Source organism: Peromyscus eremicus, chromosome 1, assembly GCF_949786415.1.
Source record: "Peromyscus eremicus chromosome 1, PerEre_H2_v1, whole genome shotgun sequence".
In the NCBI taxonomy this organism is placed as follows: domain Eukaryota; kingdom Metazoa; phylum Chordata; class Mammalia; order Rodentia; family Cricetidae; genus Peromyscus; species Peromyscus eremicus.
In genome coordinates, this window is record NC_081416.1 from 140079613 (window position 1) to 140105265 (window position 25653).

The following is a 25653-nucleotide window of genomic DNA, read 5'->3' on the forward strand; positions in this document are numbered from 1 at the left end:
TGAATCTGTGGGGGACATTTTAAACCACAACAGTAGAATTTATCCTGATGACCTAGCACTTCCCGACCTAAGCGGGAAGGTCTCACCTTCCCCTTGAAGGTTAGAATTTTAATATATAAATTTTCTAGGAATACATTCCAGAGCTATAATCAATAGCATTATATTGAGAAAACTATAAAGTGGAACTATAATATTAAAAAATAAATTACCTAAGCAAAAGTACATGTTGTTACAGTTAGTCCTACAAAATATCCTAAGAGTAAATATTAGGCAGTAAGTATGTATGTAAAAAGTATATGTATAAATGTGTACCTCTTGTTATTTTTTCTGAGTATTCATGCCCAGAATTCATACTGAGGACTGAAGTTTGGATCTTGAACATGCTAAGCACAAGTTCTACCATAGTTCTACAGCCCCACTCCAAGCAGTCATATTCAAAGGACATCATAGTGTCACCATCATAGTGTTCACATTCTCAGCTAGCTAGTATGTTTCTAAACATTGGCTTCTTATACAGATTATTATCAAAATGTTAATTCACCAGTTTTCTCCATAACTTTGCTTCAGGAAGTGGTGAACACTCGATGAACCATTAGATAGCATAAAAAGCAAGCCTTCCAAGAGTAAAGCCCATTCACTTCTCATTGCTTTACTTTTGCTGGTACTGAAAAATACTGTGGCTCAGAATCCCCAGGCCAGAGAACTCACTGCTATTGCAGATGGTTATCCATCTCCTTCTTGGAATGTGTAGTTCTAATTCACAGTTCTTATCCCAGAAGGTACATAACTTCCATAGTATCTACGTTCTATATCTTCTATATTAGAGAAGACATTGTTGAGGATTAGTCAAGTTTCTGAACTTGGCCAACACTAAGGCTGCCTTAGACATTGAAACACAAAGTACCACTAATCCCTTAATACTGTGTTGCCCTTGCTATACCTGTCTGTAATTTTCATGGCATGTAAAAAGAGACTCTAGGGACTGGCATTAGTATGCTATGACTTGGTGATCCTGACTCTCTATGTGATTGGGGAGGCAGAACCACCTTTCCGAATATCAGACTCTACTATTACAGTGTGTCTTGGAAAGAGATAAGGGACAATCTGATGTATTCAGGCAAGTCAGTGCCAAACCCATTTTCTTAGTTAGGGTTTTATTGCTGTGAAGAAACACCATGACCACAGCAACTCTTATAAAGAAAGCATTTAATTGGGGCTGGCTTACAATTCAGAGGTTTAATCCGTTATTGTCATGGCAGGAAGCATGGCAGCATGCAGGCAGACATTGCTGGAGAGGTAGCAAAGAGTTCTACTTTTGGACCACAGGCATCAGGAACAAATAGTGAGATACTGGCCTGGCTTGAGCATCTGAAATCTCAAAGCTCACCCCTAGTGACACACTTCTTACAACAAGAACACACCTACTCCAACAAGGCAACACCTCCTAATAGTGCCACTCTCTATGGGCCTATAGGGTCCATTTTTTTATTCTCTCGTAAATTACATCCTGACCACAGTTTCCCCTCCCTCCTCTTCTCCTAATCCCCCCACCCCACATCTCTCTCTCTCTCAGATCCCTCCTCCTCTTTTCTCTTTAGAAAAGGGCAGGCCTCCCAGGGATATCAACCAAACATGGCATATCAAGTTATAATAAAACTATGCACATCCACTCATATTAAGGCTGGGTTAGGCATTCCAGTAGGAGGAAAAGAATCCCAAACACAGACAAAAGAGTCAGAGACAGCTCCCACTCCCATTGTTAGTAGTACCACAGGAACCTCAACTACACAATCATAACATATATGCAGAGGATATAGGCTCCCTGATTGTTGATTCAATCTCTGTGAATCCCTATGGACCCTGATTAGTTGATTCTGTGGGCTGTTTTATTGTGGTGTCTTGACCCTTGTAGCTCATACAACCCTTCCTCACTCTTTTCTGCAGGATTCCCCAAGCTCCGTCTAATGGTCTCTGCATCTGCTCCCATCAATTGCTAGATTTTTGGGATGAGTATGCTAGACACTGGTCTGGTTACATAAGATGGCTGCTTGAGTTTTCATATCCCCCATTACTAGGAGTCTTCACATGTAGATTCTTGGGAGCTTCCATTGCATTAGGCTTCTACCTCTCTCCAGAAATGCCCCCCCCAATTCTGGTTATCTCTCCCAGTATTGTCTCCCATCCCCTCACTGCCCCCCCCCCCGACAATCACTCCTGTTCCCATCTCCACCTGCCCTATGGGGTCCATTTTTATACAAACCACCACACCCACATCTTGTGACTCAGTATCATAATCCCCTCAGGCAGAAAAATCTCAAATTAAAATCATGTTTAGGTTGCAAAATGAGCTTAAAGCCAACCTATGCTAACTTTGTGAAGCCCTGTCTCAAAACAGTAGAGGGGAAGAAAAAAAAACACTAAAAGAGAGGGATGAGGTTATAGCTTTGTGGTAGAACACGTTCCCAACATGCCAAAGACTGGGGCTGGAGGCAAAGTAAAGGGAGGCAGATGTTCCAAGGATGAAATAGGAGATTGGACACTTTGACAGAAAGTCATTAGAATATCTGAGTGTAGATTTTCCTTTGTGGGGAAGAAGGAAGGCAGAGATCGTAAGTGAACTCAGGGGCATTATGCATGCATGCTTTTGATATTTCCATTTTTTAAATTTCAGTGAATTGGGTTTTCTACTGAAGTTGCTTTTAAGTTGATTTCAAGTTAATCGGATATTCCTTTTTTCCAACTTTGATAATATCTTGTGGCTACTGGTAAGAACTTTGGGTTTCAATAGCTCTTACTTGACTATCAACTGCAATGGCTTTGCATTGCTCTTGCCTGAGAGGGGGGCTGAGCCATTCATAAGAGCAAACATTTTCACTAAGGGAGCCCTTTCCATGGATCATGCCATGTATTGAGGGCATCATGGGGGTTACCACATTTATTCCCATGTGACTCTGGAATCTCTTTGTTAGGTTCTGAGAAGATATTGAAATTAAGAGAGGCTCCACAGCAGAATAAGAAGTGGGCTTAGGATTCCCAATCAAATTTTGCTTTATTATGATAGAGAGCTGTGTTTGTTCTTAGGCATTCTAGTAAACTATTTGGTTGTGATTTCCTTCTATGATGAGTGAGAGTTCCTACTTTGTAGAAACAAGCCGTGGAGGAGTTCCACATTCATTTGGCAGCTAGAGCTGTAGGTGACCTTTACAATTATGAAATAATGCTAGTGTACAACATTGCTGTAAAAATTTTTAAAATTATTGGTTACTATTATTCCAAAAATGATACTGCTTTGTTATGCTACTATAAGTAGTTTATTTGTCTATCTGTAAATTAAATATATTTTGCATCCTGAGAAACAAAAAATGTAGAGTATTTTATTACTTCAATCATTGCTCACCCAACCATCCATCCATTCATCCATGAATTCAATAAATATTTTATTATTTTTATATTAATTTAATTACATATTACATATTCATATCATTATCTTATTATATTATAATTTTATATTAAATTAATTTTGATGATTTTTATATTAAAATGTAAGAATAGTTTCTTCTTTCAGAGCATTTTCACTAAGAATTATGAGGTATGAGGCCTGGAGAGGTGGGTAATGGCTAAAGCTCTTGTAGTGCACATTGGAGGACTAGAGTTTGGATCTCTAGCATCCATGAAAATGATGGATCCATCATTTTCACAGCTGTATGCATTTGATCAGCTATTTTCTGAGCCTGTTTTCTATACTGGTCAATTGAAATGGTGTCTGACTTGCAGTTCTTTTAAAAAATCCAATTCAATCATATGTATAGAGCCCAACCACTGGGCAGATCATTACAATGGTGTCTATCAAGTGCCTGGGGCTAAACCAGGGGATAATGATAGAAGTGGCATAAAATGTGAGAGGCAGAGGTCTGAGAGACAAGAAGGAATGGACAGAACCCAAAGTTCAACAAGAAGCGAGGTTGTCAAGTGATGGGGCTGAACAGTGAGATGCACACAGGAGGCAGCACCCACTCATGGGGCACAGGTTCTGTGGGTACCTGAGCCTGGGGCAAGCCTTCTGTGGAGTCAGGTCTTTCTTTTTGAGCCAATTCAGTGCATTCAGTAAATATAAACATTTGGTGACAACCAGAAGGCCACAGAATTTTTCAGGGTTTTTTTTTTTGCGGGGGGTCACTCCATCTACACAGCACTGTATAGGCAAGTTGGATGTGAAAATCACCCATTTATTTGTGATTTGAATGGAAGATCTATCTGCTGGTGGCACTTGATATTTACCTTTCCAAGAGTACCAAGTTTCACCTCTAACCCCAGTGATAGTGGTGAAAGGGTGTGGAAGGAAGGCAGACCTCAGCAACCTTCATGCTCTGCACATTTGGTCAGCAATTCTCAGCTTCGGTTTTGAATGTTTTCTTTCTTATTGCCTTTCTTTTTAAACAACAATGCAAGAAAAACAGAATTACAGAATAACAAAATGTACTCAGGATATTTTAACTATGAAAGATAGATATTTTAAGTACACTCCCCCCGCCCCCTCCCATGGAAACCAAGCAGGAATCTACCAAAAGAAAAATGTATCCCAAGGGAAAAGAAAATTCAAAGTTTGGGGTAGGCATTAATGAATCAGGCAAATGAAGAACTTTTAACTGTTAATACACCATATTTTAATTTCAATTTTATGTATGTGTGTCTGTGTGTCATGAACACTCATGCCTTCAAGACCAGAGACATTGGATCCCTCAGAGGTGGATTGAGCTGGCCAGTGTGGATACTAGTAATAAATCTCTGGTTCTTTGCAAGAACAGTATGAATCCTTAACTGCCAAGCCATCTCTCCAGTCCCCAATTCATTATCTTAATCAAATGTATGATTTCTCAGAATAGTATGTTTATAGTCATCATCTTAGTTTACATTTTCTTGCTGTGACAGAGCATAATGACAAAAGGAACTCTTGAAGGAAAGAGTTTGTTTTACCTTACACACCTAATGAGGTGAGTCAAGACAGGAACTCAAGCAGGGAAGGAACCAAAAGAAAGGAACTGAAGCTGAGATAATGGAAGAGTGCTGCTTACTGACTTGCTCTTTCTGGCTCGTTCAGTTTTCTTTCCTATACACCTCAGAATCTCTTGCTCAGGGGTGGCACCACCCATAGTGGCTGGGCCCTCCCATATGAATTATTTTTATTCAGGAAAATGCCCTACAGGTTTGCCTACTAGCAGATGATCAAGACATTTTCTCAACTGAGGTTCCCTCTTCTCAGATGATCTAGTTTGTGTCAAGTTGACCAAAAACTAACCAACAAAACCAACACCAAAACAAACACAAAAAAATGTCAGCCTTTATCCTGTTGTCTTGAGAGTGCCTTTCAGTGTCTATGTGAGGGAAGCCTTTGTGAAATCTAAGCTCCGAACCCTGAATCTGGTTGATAGGCCCTGTAAGGGCTCTCTGTTGTCACCAGCAGATGTCACTGTTTACATGTAAAACTCCAGCAGCCCCCTCAACGCTTTTGCGTTATTTTAATTTGCATTTTCTTATTCTAAAACAAGACAAGCTCACTCAGTTTCTTGTAAAGCCGTATCATGTCATAATTTTTCTTTTGGAATAGAACTGTGTGTCCTCTAAAGAAGGATACATGTGAAGGGAGACACACTTTCCTTATATTTAGCTACACTGTGAAGGCTCATCTGAAAAATAATTGTTAGTGGGTATGGTAGGACATCTCACTGAAAGGCTGAGGCAGGAGGATCAAGAGTTTGAGGTCAGTGCAAGCTACATAGCGAGACTCTTTCTCAGTAATAAGGATAATAATAACCACGGAAAACCTACTGCTCACCTCAGACTAATTTCTCTAATTCGAGGCACCCCAAATGAAATGAAAACCTCTTCTCTAAGGTTTCAAAACCTCTTCTTCTTAAGAGATAAGACTTAAACAATGTAGTAACTTAAAATTTGGGCAATCAAGCAGTGAAATCAAAAATGATATTTTGGCTTAGACAGATTGGAGGGCAGCAGGAGTGGGAGCTGGTGGATGAATTTAAGAGAAGATGAAAGATAGAAAGTGTATTCATCTGGTTCACAATGGAAAGGTACTGTTTTGTTGGTTTTTTTCCTTTGCTGAGAGAAGAAAAAGTATATATCTCCATAATGGAGCTGAGAAAAAATGAAATGGATTAGGGATTCTGTTATAGGATCTGAGAGTAAGAACAGAAATGTCAGTGGTGATGAGCTAGGTGTGGTAACTCATGCCTGTAATCCCTGTGCTTGGGAGGCTGAGTCATGGTGTTTACTTTCATCCCAAACTCGACAGAGAATACACAGTGAGTTCAGGACAGATGGGCTACAGTGTGAGAGCCTATCTACAGCACACTGAACCAAACCAAAACAGAACTATACAGCAACAAGTCCCCTCACAAAGCAATAACAAAAACAAATACATGAAAAGAAGTGAGGACCAGACAAAGGGACATGAGGAAAGAACCAGCTATGTCAGCATCCTGTCAGGTACAGTCATTGTAGCTTCTTGTCTTTTCAATCCAACATCAGGTTACAATGTCATATCACAAAACAAAACCTTCAAATTCAGGGCCATTTCCAGAAACTCTGGGATATGTGAATGCTATAGGTATACAAAGAAGAGAGTGACTTGAAGTTCATGAGCTAAGGTGATAGTGATAGGGAATGACTTGGATGGGAGCATGCTTAGTCAAAGTGACCCATCATACCGAAACTGGCATGGACCAGTCAGATTGAGATCTGAAGACCTCCAGGGTTTAAAGCTGGAATCTTGACCAGGGCTATCTTCAGGAGTCACAGACCTAGAAGCAGAAAAAGCATCAGGGAAGACAGAGAAAAGATAGCCAGTTGTAGTGTTGAGTTTTGTCTTTAGGAGTCAATTCATCCCATTAAATTACACACAAGCTGTATCTTGAATAAGGTTTATCCAAAATGGAGGTAGGACCTGTGACAAATGATTTATTTGTTAAGAGGAGATTGGATATAGGTGCAAGAGTGGCTGGTAAAAAACGAGCCGCAGTCCTCTTGTGTGTGTCTCTTCTCACATACCCAATTATTCTGCCGTGTTAAAACTCTCCATTACTTTGCCAGATACAGCCACTCAATCTGAAATTTCCAACCTCTAGAATCATGGGTTAAATAATCTTCTTCCATTTATAAATTACCCAGATATTCTTTTATAGAAACAGAAAATTGAGGAAAACAATATATCTTCAATAGTAACAATCTTCAAGAAGGAGAATAACCAGGCACCTCTCCCTGGTGTGATATGCTCTTAAGTTCTTAAATTCCTGGTGATTCCCAAATCTTGCTGCATTCACATAATGGTAACTTGTGGCTGGAATCCTTGAATCTGCACTCCTCCACCCATCTTATGCTGGTATAGTTTGGGTGTAAAATGTCTCTGGAAGGTCCATATGTTAAAGGCTTTGTACTCAGGAGCCATTGGTACTACTGGAAGGTAGAGGTACTTTTAGGAAGTGGAGCCCAATGGGAGGAAATTAAATCATTGGGAAGATGCTCTTGAAAGAGATATTGGGACCCTAATGAATATCTATATCTATATCTCTTTGCTTTATGGCCACCACCTCAAAGTGAACAGCTTTGAAAAACCCTCATCCCATGATGTGGTCCTTCACCACAGCCGCAAAGCAACAGGGCCATAGATTGAAATGTATGTCCATCAATTGAATCAATTGAAATCTCTGAGATATTGAGTCAAAGCAGACCTTCCTTACTTATAAACTTACTACCTCAGAGATTTTTTATCACAGTGATAGAAATTTGACCAACGTACAGAGTTTCACCAAAATTACTTGCTACCTCAAAATGTTTTTCTAATGATCAGTGACTGTTTTATACTCACTCACTCCTTTAGATCATTGTAAAGTTAACATTGCAACATAGAAGGCCCTGTTCTTCATGTAAGTAACTTTCTGAATCTTATGAGAGAGACAAGAAAATGTAAAATGTGGCCATGTATTTAAGAAATACACATCCATTTCCAAAGCATCTTGTCCTTCCTTTCTCACAGGATTTCTCTCTGAATTTGACAAGCTCATATATATATATACATGGAGAGAGAGAGAGAGAAAGAGAGAGAGAGAGAGTTTAGTTGTTCACTCACAGTGGGGATGATTTCTGTTTTCTGCTTCTCTAGGTGAAATGAGATGGTAGAAGTAATCCATGTCGAGCCCTGTGAGACTGCATAGTTAAGAAGCATGCTAGCACCAGCTTGGTGTTTTCCTTTCACCTCCTACTTAGGTGGGTTTGGGGAAAAATCTAGTGTTAGAAGGACCTGAGTGAATCATAATGAAGAATGAAGAATTTATGTTTGACTTGAACTGGAAAGTTGACTTATCAGTTAAGAGTACTGGCTACTCTTCTAGAGGATCCAGATTCTACTCCTAGGTGATCTGACACCATCTTCTGACTTCTTCAGGAGGCACCAGGCATGCTTATGATACACAGACATACACACAGGCAGAACACCCATACTACGCATAAAATAGAAAAAAAAGTAAAACTATGTTATTTGTTTCACTAGTGATAAGAACTTTATGGGCATAAATGCTGCCATCACGGATCTATTTTGTGAGTGTTCAGTAAGAGTCAGTATTTCTTCTGTTTAAACCCCATGTACTTAATTTGCATTCATAAAAATCCAGACCTGCTGAAAACAAGAATTAGTATGTCAGCAAGGCCAATATTGTGAGAATGTTGAACTATTAATCATAAAGCAGCAAAAAAAAGAGATGCTTTTATTTATATCAAACTGTTGCTATGCAGGAATTTTAAAAATCCCTTTCAGAGCTTGGATTTTCTTTTCCTTGAAAAGTCTTTGGATTTTGAAAGTCCCCCTGCTCAAGATTAAACAAAAATCTCATGTCTGTGTAAGTGTGAGTGCCTGTGGATTTTAAACTAACATCCTTGGTATCAACTAGTCCCTGTGATGATGGAGCCACCATGATAGGTGGAGAGGATCTTTCTTCCTTATCTGAATAGATCCTGGTTTCAGGAAGTCCCTTCAGACTTAAAGTTAATATCCCAAAGGAAGTTGCTGGAGCTCTTATGTCTTGTTGAACATGTTGCCTACCTCCTACTGGGCTGACAGAAGCCGGGAGTTTGTCTATGGCCATTATTCAGCCATGCATCTTTTCTGTGACCCTTCTAGGACAAAGGCTGCTTCCTTTTAGGAAGGATGTTGTGGATGCAACTAGCTCATTCACAAAGGTCTACTTGTGTTCTCCAAGCTCTTTTGAAAACCGAAGGCTTGAATTTATGAAATTTCTGAATAGGTACTTAAATACTCCTGAAACTCATTAATGGATTTCTGCATGAACTTAAGTAGAGATGTTGGTGTTAGGTTTGGTACATAAGAGGCCAAAAAGATAGTCACACAGTGATTCCTGGGACTGTACACATTACTTCTATTTGGAAAAAGGCTTTTTGCACATGTGATTAAGGATCTTGAAGTATTTCCCTAAATATGTACCCCTATAAGAAAGAAAAAAGGAAATGAACTTAGATGGAAGAACAGAAGGGGATGTGAAGATGGAGGCCAAGTGCTGTGCACTATGCTCATGTGCCTTCAGAATTCATGTGTAGAAACCTGATATTCAGTGTGATAGAATTAGAGGTGAAGCCTTAGATGGTGATTGGATCATAAGGATGGTGTGCTTATGAAGGAGATCCAGGCCCTATAAAGAGGCTCCAGAGAGCTCTCTTGCCTACCATACCTTAAAAGGATGTAACAAACAAACAATCAAAAGTCAACTGTGAATCAGGAAGCATGCACTTCTACCAACTATTCTGCTGGCACAAATGGTCTTGAATTTCCTAGTATCCAAATCTGTGAGGAATAAATTTCTGTGCTTGATGAAGAAGCCAAGTTATGATATCATATTATAACAGTCTGAGTGGATTAAGGCAGATATTGCAATGATGTATAGTTATGAGCCAAGGATTCTCAAAGCCACCAGCAACTGGAAGAGATGGGTTATAGAGCCTCCCTGGAGTCTTCCAATGGAGTGTAGCCAGGGGAAATGGATTACATACTTGTAGAATTCAGAACTACATGGAATAATTTCTGTTGTAATTTGTTACATGTACTTTGTGATAAACTTCATCCTCTTCACATCAAGTCCATAAAGAAATATATTTAAAAATAGATTTAGAAATTAGTGTTGTACTGTTGGCAGAGGTGGGTAAGCCAATCCCAAAGTTGTGAGCATGGGAAAGTTATCCCCATTTCTCATCTGTCTTGTGGCAGCATGGGTGAGAGAGAGATGCCCTGAGATCATAAGAGCAGGAGAGCTGTCCCTGCTCCTCATCAGCTGGAGCACTCAGGAGAGTGGCCCCTATACCTCACCTGGGCAACACAGTAGAGCTGGACCCAAAGGTGTAGGTGTGGGATATCTGACCCTGAGGACATGAAGATGGGAGAAATGGCCCCACCCCTTGCTTATTGCTGCAAGGGGTGAACTAGCCTTGCAATGCTGGAGAGCTCACCCTTGTGGAGAAGACAGGGAAGAGCTGGCAGGTTGACCAACCCTGCAACTACCCATGCCAAGAACCAGGGTTTTCTGTTGGTCCACCCCCAACATCCACCCCATTTGTGATCTTCCAGAGCATGAGAGGGGTGAGTTGGTTCTGCTGACCCAGGGCTATGATCTCCAATGACACAGGGCAGCAACAGGAAGAGTCCTAGTGAGGGCCCAGCTTCTATGTGTATCAGAGACCAGGGACCTTGAAACAGATCAATGACTCTTTGGGATGAATGCCTTCATGTAAAGATGTATAAATGGGGTTTACTGCATGACTCACTATCACACTGCAGCTTTCATGATGAGATTCTCCCTTTCTTCCTTTTTGTTCCCCCTTGCCTCTCTTAAATTTTATTTGAGGTGGGGGAAGGGAGATGGGTGAGATCAGAAGACATAATGTGGAGACATGATGTTAAAGACACAAAGAATAAATAAAAAGAAAGTTTTAAAAAAAGAAGGTAGTGTTGTAAAAGCAATGCACATTTGTGGTAGAAAGGAACCAAGGGGTAAAATACAGAGTTAAAGGTCCCTCTGCTCACATTCTCCACAGTTAGGCCTTTAATTTTTTCTTATTTTTTTTTCTTTTCCCCTTCAAACTATTGTGAGTAGAAGTTTATTTACATCTCCTTTTTGTAAGAACTGCATCATTCACTCAATTCACATGATTCTTTTTTTTATTTTTCCTTTATTGAAAACAGTTTTTTTCCTCACATAATATTATAATTATTATGTGATTATGATTTCCCTTCCCTTTACTCCTCTCAGTTTCTCCCCATCTCCCCTCCCATCTATATCCACTTTCATCTTGTCTCTCATTTGAAAACAAACAAGCTTCTAAAGGATAATAATGAAATATAACAAAATAAAATATAATAAGAGAAAACAAAAACTATCACGTCAGAGTTGGACAGGACAAACAAACAGAAGGAAAGTAGCACAAGAGAAGTCACAGGAATATAGACACACTCAATCACATACTCAGGAATCCCATAAGAACACTAAACTGGAAGCCATAATGTATACACAGACAACTTGGTCCTACCTCAATCTCTGTGAATTCATGTGAGCTTTGATAATGTTGATTTAGAGGGCCTGTTTTTCTTGGTGTCCTCCATCCCCTCTGGCTCTTTCTGCCTCCTATTATGCAGGGGTGGGTAGAGGGTTAGAGAGTGAGGGGTTGATAGAGGAGTGAGGCATATTCCCTGTGGGGAGAGATTTGGTAGAAACATCCCTTTTATGGTTGAGTATTTCAAGCTCTCTTACTCTGTACATAAAGGCTGGCTGTGGGGCCTCTAAATTTGTTCCCATCTGCTGCAAGAGGAAGCTTCTCTGAGTATGGCTGTTTTATGAATATAGCAGAATGTCACTAAGAGTAATTTTATTACTATGGGTTTTGATTTATTTATTTATTTATTTATTTATTTATTTATTTATTTATTTATTTATTTTTAAGACCAGTAGTGTTTAATTATCCTTTCGACACCTGGGCTATCTGGTCTCTAGTTATCCAAGCAGTATCAGGTATGCGTTTCTTCTGGTAGAGTGGGCCTTAAGTCAAATTAGATATTGGCTGGTTATTCTCACAAGCTTCGTGCAACCACCGTCCTAACATATTTTGCAGGAAAGACAGATTGTAGATTAAAGTTTTTGTGGTTGAACTGGTATTTACTTTTCTATTTTGGTATCCTGCAGAGTAAGTACTTTTCTATGTCACAGACACTAGAACATGAGGTGGGTGGGTTCTCTGTAGGCACCAGGTTGACCTCTCCATCTTCAATGAGTTGTGCAGGTGTTGTCTTTAGCAATAGAGCCTTCCTTTCAGTTTGTGGAGAACAACCTATTGTCTTATAAGCTGCCTGGATTATTTGGGGATTTTCATGGAATCCTTTTGTCCAACAACTCAATTGGATGAAACCCAGTCCTGGCACTGGAAGCTTTGTTTAGTGACAAGAGATGGCAGGTAGAGGTTCTCTCTCTCCTTCATTATTTGGAGACTTGATTAAGATCACCTTCATATAAGTACATATTTTAGGAAGCTTCTACTGCATTATGTTTTCATACTATCCTTCAAATGTCTCTTAATTTTAGCTGTGTTTCCCATATTCTTTCCCGTGTCAACTCTAACCTTCCCTATACTCCCCACTTGATTCTCCTGTTTCTGCCCCCAATACATAACTATCTAATCATTTCATGTTTCTAATAAGATCTACCTGCCCCCCCAGTCCCTTATTCTATACCCATCCTCTGTAGTCCTGTGGATTATAGCTTGTTTGTTGTTGAATTAACAGCTGACATCCACATATAAGTGAATATATACCATATTTGTCTTTCTGAGTCTGGGATACCTCATTCAGAAAGATTTCATCCATTTGCTTGCAAATTTCATGATGTCTTTTTTTTTTTAAAGGCTATAATACTCCATTGTGTAAATGTACCACATTTTTTTTATCCATTCTTCTGTTGGGGGACATCTAGACTTTTTTCTTATTTCTATATATTACTAATAAAGCAGCAGTGAAAATGATAGAACAAGTGTCTCTTTGGTATGATGACGTATTCTTTGAGTATATGCCCAAGAATGATATAGCTGGGTCTTGAGGTAGATGGAGTCCCAGCTTCCTGAGGAACCACCACACTGATTTCCATAGTGGCTGTACAAGTTTTACACTCCTACCAGCAATGCATGAGTGTTCACCCTACTCCACATCCTCACCAGCATGAGCTGTCACTTGTATTATTGATCTTAGCCATTCTGACCAGTATAAGATGAAATCTCAAAGTAGTTTTGATTTGCATTTTTGTCATGGCTAAGGATGTTGAACCTTTCTTTATTTCTCTACCATTTGAGTCTCCTCTTTTCAGAAATCTGTTTAGATCTGTACTCCAATTATTAATTGGAGTATTTGTTTTCTTGATATCTAGTTTATTGAGTTCTTCATATATTTTGGATATTAGCCCTCTATTTGATATATAGTAGGTAAAAATATTTTCTCATTGTGTAGGCTGTCACTTTGTCTGAGTGATGGTATTCTCTGCCATGCAGAAGCTTCTCAGTTTCATGAGGCCTCGTTTATTCATTATTGATTGTAGTATCAGTACTAATGGTGTCTGTTCAGAAAGTCTATTCCTGTGTGAATAAGTTCAAGGCTACTCCTCCACTTTCTCTTCTATCTTGTTCAGTGTATCTTGCTTTATGTTAAGGTCTTTGATTCATTTGGAGTTGAGTTTTAGACAGGGTAGTAAGTATGGATTTATTCTTCTACATGCAGCAATCCTGTTAGACCAGCACCATTTTGTTGAAGGTGCTGTCTTTTTTCCAGTGCATGTTTGTGACTTCTTTACTGAAAATAAGGTCCATATGTCTTAGTTAGGGTTTCTATTGTTGTGAAGAAATCATGACCATGGAAACAATTATAAAGGAAAACATTTAATTGGAGCTGGCTAACAGTTCAGAGGATTAGTCCATTGTCTTCATTGTGGGAGGCTTGGAGGCATGCAGGCCGACATGGTGCTGGAGAGATATCTCAGAGTTCTACACCTGGATATGAAGGTAGCAGAAAGAAAGAGTGAGCCACTGGTCCTGGCTTGAGCTTCTGAAACCTCAAAGACTACCCCCAGTGACACACTTCCTCCAGTAAGACCACACCTACTCCCAACAAGACCACATGTCCTAGTACTTTCAAATAATGTCATTCCTTATGAGCCTAATGGGGGTATTTTCAGTCAAACTACCATATCATAGGTGTATAGATTTATGTGTGGGTGTTTAATTCAATTCCATCAATCAAAATGTCTTTTTGTGCCAATACCGTGCTATTTTTATTAATATAGCTCTGTAGTACAACTTGAAATCAGGGATGGTGATACCACCCACACTTCTTTTATTATTCAGGATAGTTTTAGCTATTATGAGTTTTTATTTGTGTGTGTATGTGTGTGTTTATTTTCATATAAAACTAAAAATTGTCCTTTCAAATATGTTGGAATTTTGATGGGGATTGCATAGAATTTGTATATTGCATTTTGGTATGATGCCCATTTTTAATATATTAATCCTACCAACCCAATAGCATAGGACATCTTACCATCTTCTTATATCATTTTCAATTTCTTTCTTCAATGTATTAATGTTTTTAATTACACAAGTCTTTACTTGCTTGGTTAGAGTTACCCCCCAAGATATTTTATAATTATTTCAGGCAATCATGAAAGATGTTCTTTTCCCTGATTTCTTTCTCAGGCAACTTTCATTTGTATATACTAAGGCTACTGATTTTTTTCGAGTTAATTTTGTATCCAGCTGCTTTGTCTATGAGCTGTACAAGTTTTCTGGGGGAATTTTGTGGTCACTTATGTATATTATCATATCATCTGCAAATAGCAGTACTTAAACTTACTGCTTTCCAATTTGTATCCCTTTGATCTCCTTTAGTTGTCTTATTGCTCTAGCTAAGACTTCAAGTACTATATTGAATAGGTATGAAGAGAGTGGACAACTTTGTCTTGTTCCTAATTTCAGTGGAATTGGCTTGAGTTTCTCTCCATTTGGGTTAATGTTGGCTGTAAAATGGCTGCAAACTGCCTTTATTATGTTGAGGTATGTCCTTATATCCCTAATCTCTCCAGAACTTTCAAAGGCATTTTCTTCATCTTATGAAATGATCATGTGGTTTTATTGTCTTTCCATTTGTTTATATGGTGGATTACGTTTACTGATTTTCATATGTTGAACCATCCCTGCATCTCTGGGATAAAGCCTTCTTGTTCACAATGGATGATGTTTTTGATGTGTTCTTGGATTCGATTTGCCAATATTTTATTAAGTATTTTTGCATTATTGTTCATGAAGGTCTGTAATTCTCTTTCTTTGTTGCATCTTTATGTGGTTTGGATATCAGAGTAACTGTGGCCTTGTATAAAGAATTTGGCAATGCTGCTTCTGTTTCTATTTTGTGGAATGAATTGAGGAGTATTAACATTAACTCTTCTTTAAAGCTTGGTAGAATTCTATTCTGAAACCATCTTTCCCTGGGCTTTTTTTTAGGTTGAGAGATATTAATGACTGATTTTATTTCACTAGGGTTTATAGGAATTTTTAAATTGCTTATCTGATCTTGATTTAACTTTGGCAAGTAGTATGTATTGAGAAAACTGTCAATTTCTTTCAGATTTTCCAATTTCTGGAATACAGGTTTTACAGTACAACTTTATGATTCTCTAGATTTTTTGGGGGGGGATGTCTGTTGTTGTGTCCCTTTGTTCATTTCTACCTTTGTTAATTTGGATTTTCTCTCTCCATCTATTGGTTAATTTGGATAAAGGTTTGTCAATCTTATTGATTTTCTTGAAAAGCCAACTCTTTGTTTCAGTAATTCTTAATATTTTTGTTTGTTTCTATTTAATTGATTTCAAAGCTGAATTTGATTATTTTTTGCCCTCTACTCTTTTGGATGTGATTTCTTCTTTATGTTCTAGTGTTTTCGTATGTGCTATTAAATTACTAGTATGAGATCACTCCAATGTTGTAAGTGCAGGCCCTTAGGCACTACACACTTGCCTGCTAGAGCCGCCTTCACTGTATCTCATACATTTGAGTACGTTAATGACTGCTTCAATTTGAGGCCCACGCCATCAGAGAGAGCCCATGCCTGACACTGCCTGGATGGCCAGGAACCAGAGAATGGATAGATTTAGGATAGAACTAAACACAATTGGCAAAAAAAAAAGTCAGTGAAATTATTCCTAATGATATTCTGCTATGCTCATAGATTGGTACCTAGCCCAGTTGTCACCAGAGAGGCTTCATTCAGCAACTGATAGGAGCAGATGCAGGGACCCACAATGAAATATTAGGCAGAGGTTGGGGAATTCTGTGGAAGAGGGGAAAAACGGATTGTAGGAGCAGAGGGGTCAAGGACACCACAAGAAAACGGTCCACAGAATTAGCTCAGCAGTTTTTGTAGGGGCTCACAGAGACTAAAGCAACAATTGGGGAGCCTGTTTTGGTTATAGCTAGGTCTTTTGCATATATGTTATGGTTGTGCAGATTGGTGTTCTTTTTTTTTTTTTTTCGGTTTTTCGAGGCAGGGTTTCTCTGTGTAGTTTGGCGCCTTTCCTGGAACTCACTTAGTAGCCCAGGCTGGCCTCGAACTCACAGAGATCCGCCTGGCTCTGCCTCCCGAGTGCTGGGATTAAAGGCGTGCGCCACCACCGCCCGGCCAGATTGGTGTTCTTGTTGGACTCCTCTTTTGCATGATCGCGGGATCCTATTGGGTTGCTTCATCCAGTGTTGATATGAGGGTTTGTGCCTAGTCTTATTGTAACTTGTTAAGTCATGTTTGGTTGATATCTTTGGCCTGCTCTTTTCTGAAGGGAAACAGAAGGAGTAGATCTGGGGAGGTGGCGGGTGCTGGGAAGAATGGAGATGGGGGAAACTACAGTTAAGATGTAATGTACGAGAGAATTAAAAAAAAAAAGAACTTCTCTAGAATCAGAAAAAAAGTTTGGTGTCTTCATTTTCATTCAATTTTAGAAAGTCTTTAATTTCATTCTTAATTTATGTCTTTACTAATTTTTCATTCAGCAGAGAGTTATTCAGTTTCCATGATTTTGTAAGCTTTCTTTTGTTTCTGTTGTTGTTAATATCAAGTTTTAACCCATAGTGGTCTGATAGGATATCAGGTGTTTTTTCAGTTTTCTTGTATATGTTGAGACTTGTTTTGTGTCTGAGTAGGTGGTCAATAATTGATGAGTTTCACTAGGTGCTGAGAAGAAGGTATATTCTTATATGTTTGGGCAAAGTGTTCTGTGAATGTCTGTTAGGTTTGATTTATGATGTCAGTTAGCTCTAGAATTTCTCTATTTAGTTTTTGTCTGGATGACCTGTCGATTGGTGAGAATGGACTATTTAAGTCTCCCATCATAAATACATAAGGGTCAATTTGTGATTTAAACTGTAGCACTGTTTCTTTTATGAATTTAGGTGGCTTTGTGTTTGGTGTATAAATGTTAAAAATTTTGATTTCTGGATGAACTGAGTGGAGCCACGAGACCCACAAGCAGACCCACGGTGGACCTCCCTTGGCTCTGAGGAAAAAGCATGTTCCTGCCCAATGCCATGATGGACTGAACGGGGCAAAGAGATCCACATGCAGGCCTTCTCAGGACTTCAAGGAGAAAACATGGGCCTTGCTGAGCCAGGCAGATGAGGCACTGTTATGGTGAGCAAATGTATGGTGTGTTATGGGAGGGAGGGAAGGAGGGAGAGAGGGAGAGAGAGAGAGAGAGAGAGAGAGAGAGAGAGAGAGAGAGAGAGAGAGAGAGAGAGAGAGAGAGAGAAATGGTTCTGAAGACATAAAAGTGGTGAGGAGTTGGCTGAAGTTGGTGGCTTGATTGCCACTCAGTGACGTGGTGATGTCTGGGCCTGAGCTGTTGCCAGGGACCACGCCTAGGTTCATGGCCCTGATGCAGCCATGGTCTGTGTTGAGCCCCTGTCATGTCCCTGAGACCACCAAAGGCAGAGAGGTTAGGGCTGTACAGAATGGCCCCATCCCTCACTGGCTGCAACACTAGGGAGAACTTGTCCTGCCCCTCACTGACTGAAGTGAGAGAGGGCCCTATACCTCACCTGGGCAGCAAAGTAGAGCTGATTTCTCAGGAGCAAAGGTAAGCTGGCTCTGGGGGTATGAGAATAGGAAACCAGGTCATGCCCCTCTCTTCTGCCATGTGGTAGCATTGGTGAGAGAAAGATGTCCTCCTTCTGTCACCCCTCAAAAGCTTCACCAGGTAGGGGACCTGACCTAACCTCTCAACAGCTGCAGCACTTGGGAGAATGGGTCCTGCTCTTTGTCTGGGGAGCACAGTAAAGTTGACCTTGTAGATAGGGACATGGGTGAGCCAGCCCTGAGGGTATGAGAGGGGCATACCTAGTACTGCCTCCATCATCTGCAGAGATGCTACCCTCAGGAATAGGGAGGCGGAGAAACAGGCTGTTGACTGACAGGAGTACTTATCAGGTGTTCATTTGACCCATGAGAGGTAGATTCAAACCAATATCCTGAAGCTTACAAGAATTTTTTCAGCTTACAAAAAGAAATAAGTTTTAGATATGTTAGCATTACCATTGTTCGTAATCTGTACTGAAATTCACATTGTAGAAAAGGCAGCAGACTCATAACTTTGTGTCATAGTAGAAGCTTGGGAAATGATTTTGTGTTAAAATCATGAATACTCTGTAAGGTAGGCTCAAACAAGACAGAAAGGGCAGAAGGAGCAGAAGGGCAAAAGCTCACTTGATCTTAATTTTCAATATGAATACAGACCGTGAAAGCAGGGCCTCTTTCCTCTATTCCAAAGATTAGATGTATATAGATTAGACAGACATTTTTTAATACAGTGAGAAGTACTTTTAAGTCTTAACTTAGAAGACAGCCAAAGGGAATTTAAAACCTTGAGCTTGTGACAGTGACAATAGTAGCAGTACTTTACCAGAGACAGATTAATAGCTTATCAGAACTCCATTGATTAATATTAAGACTGTGAACTTTTGAAGTCTTAATACAACAGTAGCATACCAAGGGAAAGCAATCTGAAACATTTTTTCTTTCTGTACTTTAAGTCATTTTCTTATACTTTTACCAATTCCATTCATGCACCGTAAGTCATTTTCTTATCACAACTTAAACTTTCATGTCCTCCAACCTTTATAACTTTCATTTACAAACCTTAAAATGCTTTCTTAGACCCTAAAACATTTTCTTAGACTCTCACAAGTTAAGCTTTCTTATCCTCAGACCTTATATAAACTTTACACCTTTTTTTTTCTACCCAGTCACTCACCCTGAGACACGGTTGGTTGATTACTGAGGGTAGTCATTGTAAAGCAAGTTCCTTTAAATAAAGGAATAATAAAAAGTTACATTGAAATTTCTTTTGTGAGTTTATCTGTTCTTTGAGTCTGGCAGCAAGGTAAACTTTGTCTAAACCTAGTAGTAGCTTTAGGAAAGTGAGGCCTGAATTTTACATCTGAAGAGAACTGGTAAGGCAGCTGGAGCCTTGGTTGCTGCTGTTGAACTGACAAAGCTCTCTCTAGTGTAATCCTCAACACTACTGGAGATCTGAGAAGGATACATTTCACCTGAGCAAACAGAAGTACAGACCAAGTAGCTTCCAAATCTATTAAAAATGACAGAGAGATACTGACTACCTGGACATTCACCTTAGGTTTCTCTATGGTTGTTGGGGGCAGAGTTCCAGGAGAACATCAGTCTTTGGTTGCCAGGTCTAGAAGATCTGACAGACTTTCCTGTGGAATAGGAACTTAGGGGGACTGGCCTACCTTTTCTAGGCTAAGTAGGGCAATCAGCTCCCCAAACTGTGTCCTGCTTGTCCACAGTTTGGACAGGGTCCTGGCAGCAGAAAATGTGAAGCACAGTTTTTCACCCAGTGGCCAGCTTTGCCACATTTAAAACAAGCTCCAGGGGGAGGTGTTTTAGATCTTAGCCATTGTGACAGGTGTAAGATGGAATCTCAGTCATTTTGAGCTGCATTTCCCTGATGGCTAAGGATGTTGAACATTTTTCTAAGTGTTTCTTGGCCATTTGAGATCCTTCTGTTGAGAATTCTCTGTACTCTGTACTCCATTTTTAATTGGATTATTTGGAGTTGTCTTTTTTTTAATGTCTAGTTTCTTAAGTTCTCTATGTATTTTTGGAAATCTGCCCTCTGTCAGATGTGAGGTTGGTGAAGATTTTTTTCCCATTCTGTAGGCTGCTGTTTTGTCCTATTGATGGTATACTTTACCTTGCAGAAGCTTTTCAGTTTCATGATGTCCTGTTTATTGTCAGTCTTAGTATCTGTGCTGTTAAGTTCTGTGGTGTTCTGTTAAGAAAGGTGTCTCCTGTGCCAATGCTTCTAAGACTATTTTCCACTTTCTCTTCTATCAGGGTCAGTGTAACTGGTTTTATGTTGGGGTCATTGATCCACTTGAACTTGAACTTTGTTAAGAGTGATAGATATGGATCTATTTGCAGTCTTCTGCAAGCTGACATCCAGTTATGCCAGCACCATTTGTTGAAGATGCTTTCTTTTTTTACTGTGTAATTTTGGCTTCTTTGTTGAAAATCAGTGTCAATATGTGTGTGGATTTATATCTGGGTCTTTGATTCCATTCCATGAATCCACCTCTCTGTTTTTATGCAAATACCATGCAGTTTTTATTACTATACCTCTGTAGTAGAGCTTGAAATCAGGGATGGTGATACCTCCTGAAATTCTGTTATTGTACAGGATTGTTTTAGCTATCATTGGATTTTTGTTTTTCTATCTAAAATTGAGTATTGTACTCTCAAGGTCTATAAAGAATTGTGTTGGAATTTTAATGGAGATTGCATTGTTCTGTAGATTGCTTGTGGTAAAATGGCCGTTTTTACTATGTTAATCCTTCCTATCCATGAGCATGGGAAATCTTTCCATCTTCTGATATCTTCTCCACTTGTCATACAGTCCTCTCACTTGCTTGATTAGAGTTACCCTAAGATATTTTATCTTATTTGTGACTATTGTGAAGGGTGTTGTTTCCCTGATTTTTTTCTCAGCCCATTTATCATTTGCATATTGAGGGCTACTGATTTTTTTAGTTAGTCTTGTATCTAGCCATTTTAGTTAGTCTTGTATTAAGCCATTTTGCTGAAGGTGTTTTTCAGCTGTAGGAGTTCCCTGGTAGAATTTTTGGGATCACTTATGTATACTATCATATCATCTGCAAATAGCAGTACTTAAACTTACTGCTTTCCAATTTGTATCCCCTTGATCTCCATTAGTTGTCTTATTGCTCTAGCTAGAACTTCAAGTGCTATATTGAATAGCTATGAAGAGAATGAACAGCCTTGTCTTGTTCCTGATTTTAGTGGAATCACTTTGAGTTTCTCACCATTCAATTTGATGTTGGCTGTTGGCTTGCTATATATTGCTTTTATTATGCTTAGTTATGTTCCTTGTATCATTGATCTCTCCAGAACCATTATCATGAAGGAGTGTTAGGTTTGGTCAAAGGCTTTTTCAGCATCTAATGAGATGATCATGTGTTTGTTTGGTTTTTTTTTTTTTTCAGTTTCTTTATATGGTGGATTTCATTGATAGGTTTCCATATGATAAACCATCCCTGCATCTCTGTAATGAAGGCTACTAGATCATGGTAGATTATCTTTTTGATGAGTTCTTAGATTTGGTTTGCCAGTAGTTTATTGAGTATTTTTGCATTTTGTTCATGTTCATTGGTCTATAACTCTCTTTTTTTATTGTTGAGATTTGTGTCATTTCGGTATCAGGATGACTGTGGCCTCAAAGTGTATTTGGTAATGTTCCTTCTGTTTCTATTTTGTGGAATGATTTGAGAAATATTGATATTAACTCTACTTTGAAAGTCTGGTAGAATTCTGTGCTACCATCTTGTCCAGGGCTTTTCTTTGATACAGATACTTTTAATGACTGATTTATTTCTTTAGGGGTTATAGCTCTATTTATATTGTTTATCTGACCGTGATTTAACTTTGGTAAATGATATCTGTCAAGAAATTTGTCCATTTCCTTTACATTTTCCAATTTTGTGAAGTACATATTTTTGAAATATAAACTAATAATTCTCTGGATTTCTTTGATGTCAGTTGTTGTGTTCCCCTTTTCATGTCTAATTTTTTTAGTTTGGATATTCTCTCTTTGCCTTTTAGTTAGTTTGGAAAAGGGTTTGTTTATCTCATTGATTTTCTCAAAGAACTAACCCTTTGTTTCATTGATTTTTTGTTTTGTTCTCTTTGTTTCTCTTTCATTTACTTCAGCCTTCAGTTTGATTATTTCCTGCTGTCTACTCCTTTTGGGTGCGTTTGCTTCATTTTGTTCTAGAGTGCTCAGGTATGCTGTTAAGTTGCTAGTATGAGATCTCTACAAATTATTTATGAAGACACTTAGTGCTATGAACTTTCCTCTTAGCACTGCTTTCATTGTGTCCATAAACTTGGGTATGTTGAGCATTTATTTTCATTGAATTCTAAAGTCTTTAATTTCTTGATATTGATAACTATGCCAGCTTGCTTATTAAGTCCATTTGATTGGAAAGTCTTTTCCCAGCCTTTTACTCTGAGGTAGTGTCTGTCTTTGAGGATGAGGGTGTTTCTTGTATGCAGCAGAAGGATGGATCCTGATTTCATATCCATTCGGTTAGCCTGTGTCTTTTTATAGGTGAATTAAGTCCATTGATGTTAAGGGATATTAATGACTGGTGATTGTTAATTCCTGTTATCTTTTGGTGGTAGTGTGTGTGTATTTCCCTTCTTTGGGATTTACTGCTGTGGGGTTATCTATTGTCTGTGTTTTCATGGGTATATCTGACTGCCTTAGGTTGGAATTTTCTTCTAGTGCTTTGTGGATAGGTATTGTTTAAATCTGGTTTTGTCTTGAAATGTCTTGTTCACTCCATCTATGGTGATTGAAAGTTTTGCTGGGTATATTAGTCTAGGCTGGCATCCATGGTCTCTTGATGTCTGCATTATATCTGTTCAGGACCTTCTGGCTTTCAAAGTCTCCATTGAGAAGTCAGATGTTATTCTGATGGTTCTGCCTTTATAAGTCACTTGGCCTTTTTCGTTTGCTGCTCTTAATATTCTTTCTTTATTCTGTATGTTTAGTGGTTTAATTATTATATGGCAAGGGGACTTTCTTTGGGCATCTAGTCTATTTTGTGTTCTGTAAGCTTCTTGTAACTTCATAGGCATTTCCTTCTTTAAGTTAGGAAAGTTTTCTTCCATGATTTTGTTGAATATATTTTCTGTGCCTTTGAACTAGTATTCTTCTCCTTCTTCTATCTCTATTATTCTTAGTTCTGACCTTTTCATGGTGTCTCAGATTTCCTGGACATTTTGTGTTATGACATTTTTTGGCATTGGTATTTTCTTTGACTGACCGAATCTATTTCCTCTATTGTATCCTCTACACCAGAGATTCTCCCTTCCATCTCTTGTATTCTGTTGGTTATGCTTGCATCTATGTTTCCTGTTCATTTACTTAACTTTTCTATTTATAGCATTCCCTCTGTTTGTATCTTCTTCATTGTTTCTATTTCACTTTTCAGGTCTTGAACTGTTTCCTTGACATGTTTAATTACTATTTCATGGTTTTCTTGGCTTTCTTTAAGGAATTTATTGATTTCTTTCAATTTTTGTTTGTCTTTTCCTCAATTTCTTTATTGATTTCTTCCAATTTTTTTGTCTTTTCCTCAATTTCTTTAAGGGAATTTTTTATTTCCTCTTTAAAGGCCTCTAGCATCTTCGTGAAGTTATTTTTAAAGTTGCTTTCTTCTGCTTCTTCTACATTGTCATGTTCAGGTCTTACTGTTGTAAAAGGACTAGGTTTTGGTGATGCCATATTGCTCTTATGTTGTTGTATGTATTTTTCACTGTCATCTACTCATCTCTTCCTCCAATAGGTGCAAGAGGTGCCAGTGCCCTGTGCTTCAGTAGAGGGTCTCTGCCCAAGTTGGGGGCCAAACTTTCTGATGGCCTGGATGACCTCTGGTTCAGCAGGGGGCTGCTGCCCAAGGCTGGTGCAGGAAATATAGCTATGAGCATGGACTCTGATCTGACCAGGGGTCCTCTGTTGTTCAGGATACTGGTCTGGCCTCTGTTGGTGTAGGACACTTCTGCTAGAGGTGTGGATATAGTTATGAGGAGAGAAGGGGCAGTTTGAGTTTTGCTGGGTGGGCACAGGTAGAGCAAGGTGGTTTTGGGTATGGCTTACCTGGTTTTCAGAGAGCTGGCCTGGCCTCTAACGGGATTGAAGTCTTCTGCCAGAGATGTGGGCCAGGATAGGTGGTGAGGATAAGTGGTGGTGTTGGTGTGGCTTACCTGGTTTTTAGGGAGTTGGCCTGGCCTATGACATAGGACGAGGCTTGCACCCAAAGTATGAGCCATAATGTGGTAGAGATAAAAGATTTTTAAGAGTGGAAAATAAAGAAAATGTAGCATAGAGCACGTTTAGATATAAGACATTTGGGTATATTTTTTGTAGCAATAGCATTTGTTAATGATTTGTGAGAATTTAGAAATCAAACTCACCATTATTACTTATTATTTCTTTATTTTTTGCCATTACTCTGTGCTGACACCAAGTTGTTGTAATAAAAATCTGCATTCTATGGATTTCCCTGGAAAGGGGAAAGAGAAGAGATCTCCTGCGTAAACTGGGCATGGAAGTGGAAAGGATGGGGGATGGAGGATGGGAACATGAGGGATAGGGAAAGTCAAGTTGGGGGAGAGACAGAAAGGGAGAGCAATAAAAGAGATATCTTGATAGAGGGAAACATTTTATGGTTAGGGAGAAACCTGGCACCAGGAAAACCTCCAGGAATCCACAAGGATTAACAACCCCAGATAAGACTCTTAGCAATTGTGGAGAGGGTGTCTGAACTAGCCATCTATGGTGTTCAGATTGGTGACTACCCTAATTGTCATCAGAGATACTCTATCCAGTAACTGATTGAAGCAGATGCAGAAATCCACAGCCAAGCACTGGGCTGAACACAGGGAGTCTTGCTGAAGAAAGAGTGGAGGGATTGTATGAGCCAGGGGAGTCGTGACAGAGGAACCCACAGAGACAGCTTACCTGAGCTCATGGAGCTTATGGACTCTGGACCAACAGTTTGGGAGCCTGAATGGGACTGACCTAGGCCCTCTGCATATGCGTGACAGTCATGTAGCTTGGTCTGTTTGTAAAGCTCCTAGCAGTGAGGTCAGAACCTGTTTCCCATGCTGGCTTACCTCACTCAGTTTTGATGCAAAGAGTCCTGCCTCAACTTGATATGCCATGCTTTGTTCAAGCCCCTGAGAGGCTTTCCCCTTTCTGAGTGGAGATGGAGGAAGAGTGGATGGGAAGCGGGGTGGCTAGGAAGTAGGGGAGTAGGCAGAAGAGGAGGGAGGGGAAACTGTGGTTGGTATGTAAAATAAATGAAAAAATGTTTTTTAAATAAAATAAAATTAAAAAGAGAGAAAAAACAAAAAAAATCTGCATCCATGGAGGAAGAAAGAGAGGCAGTCACAAAACACAA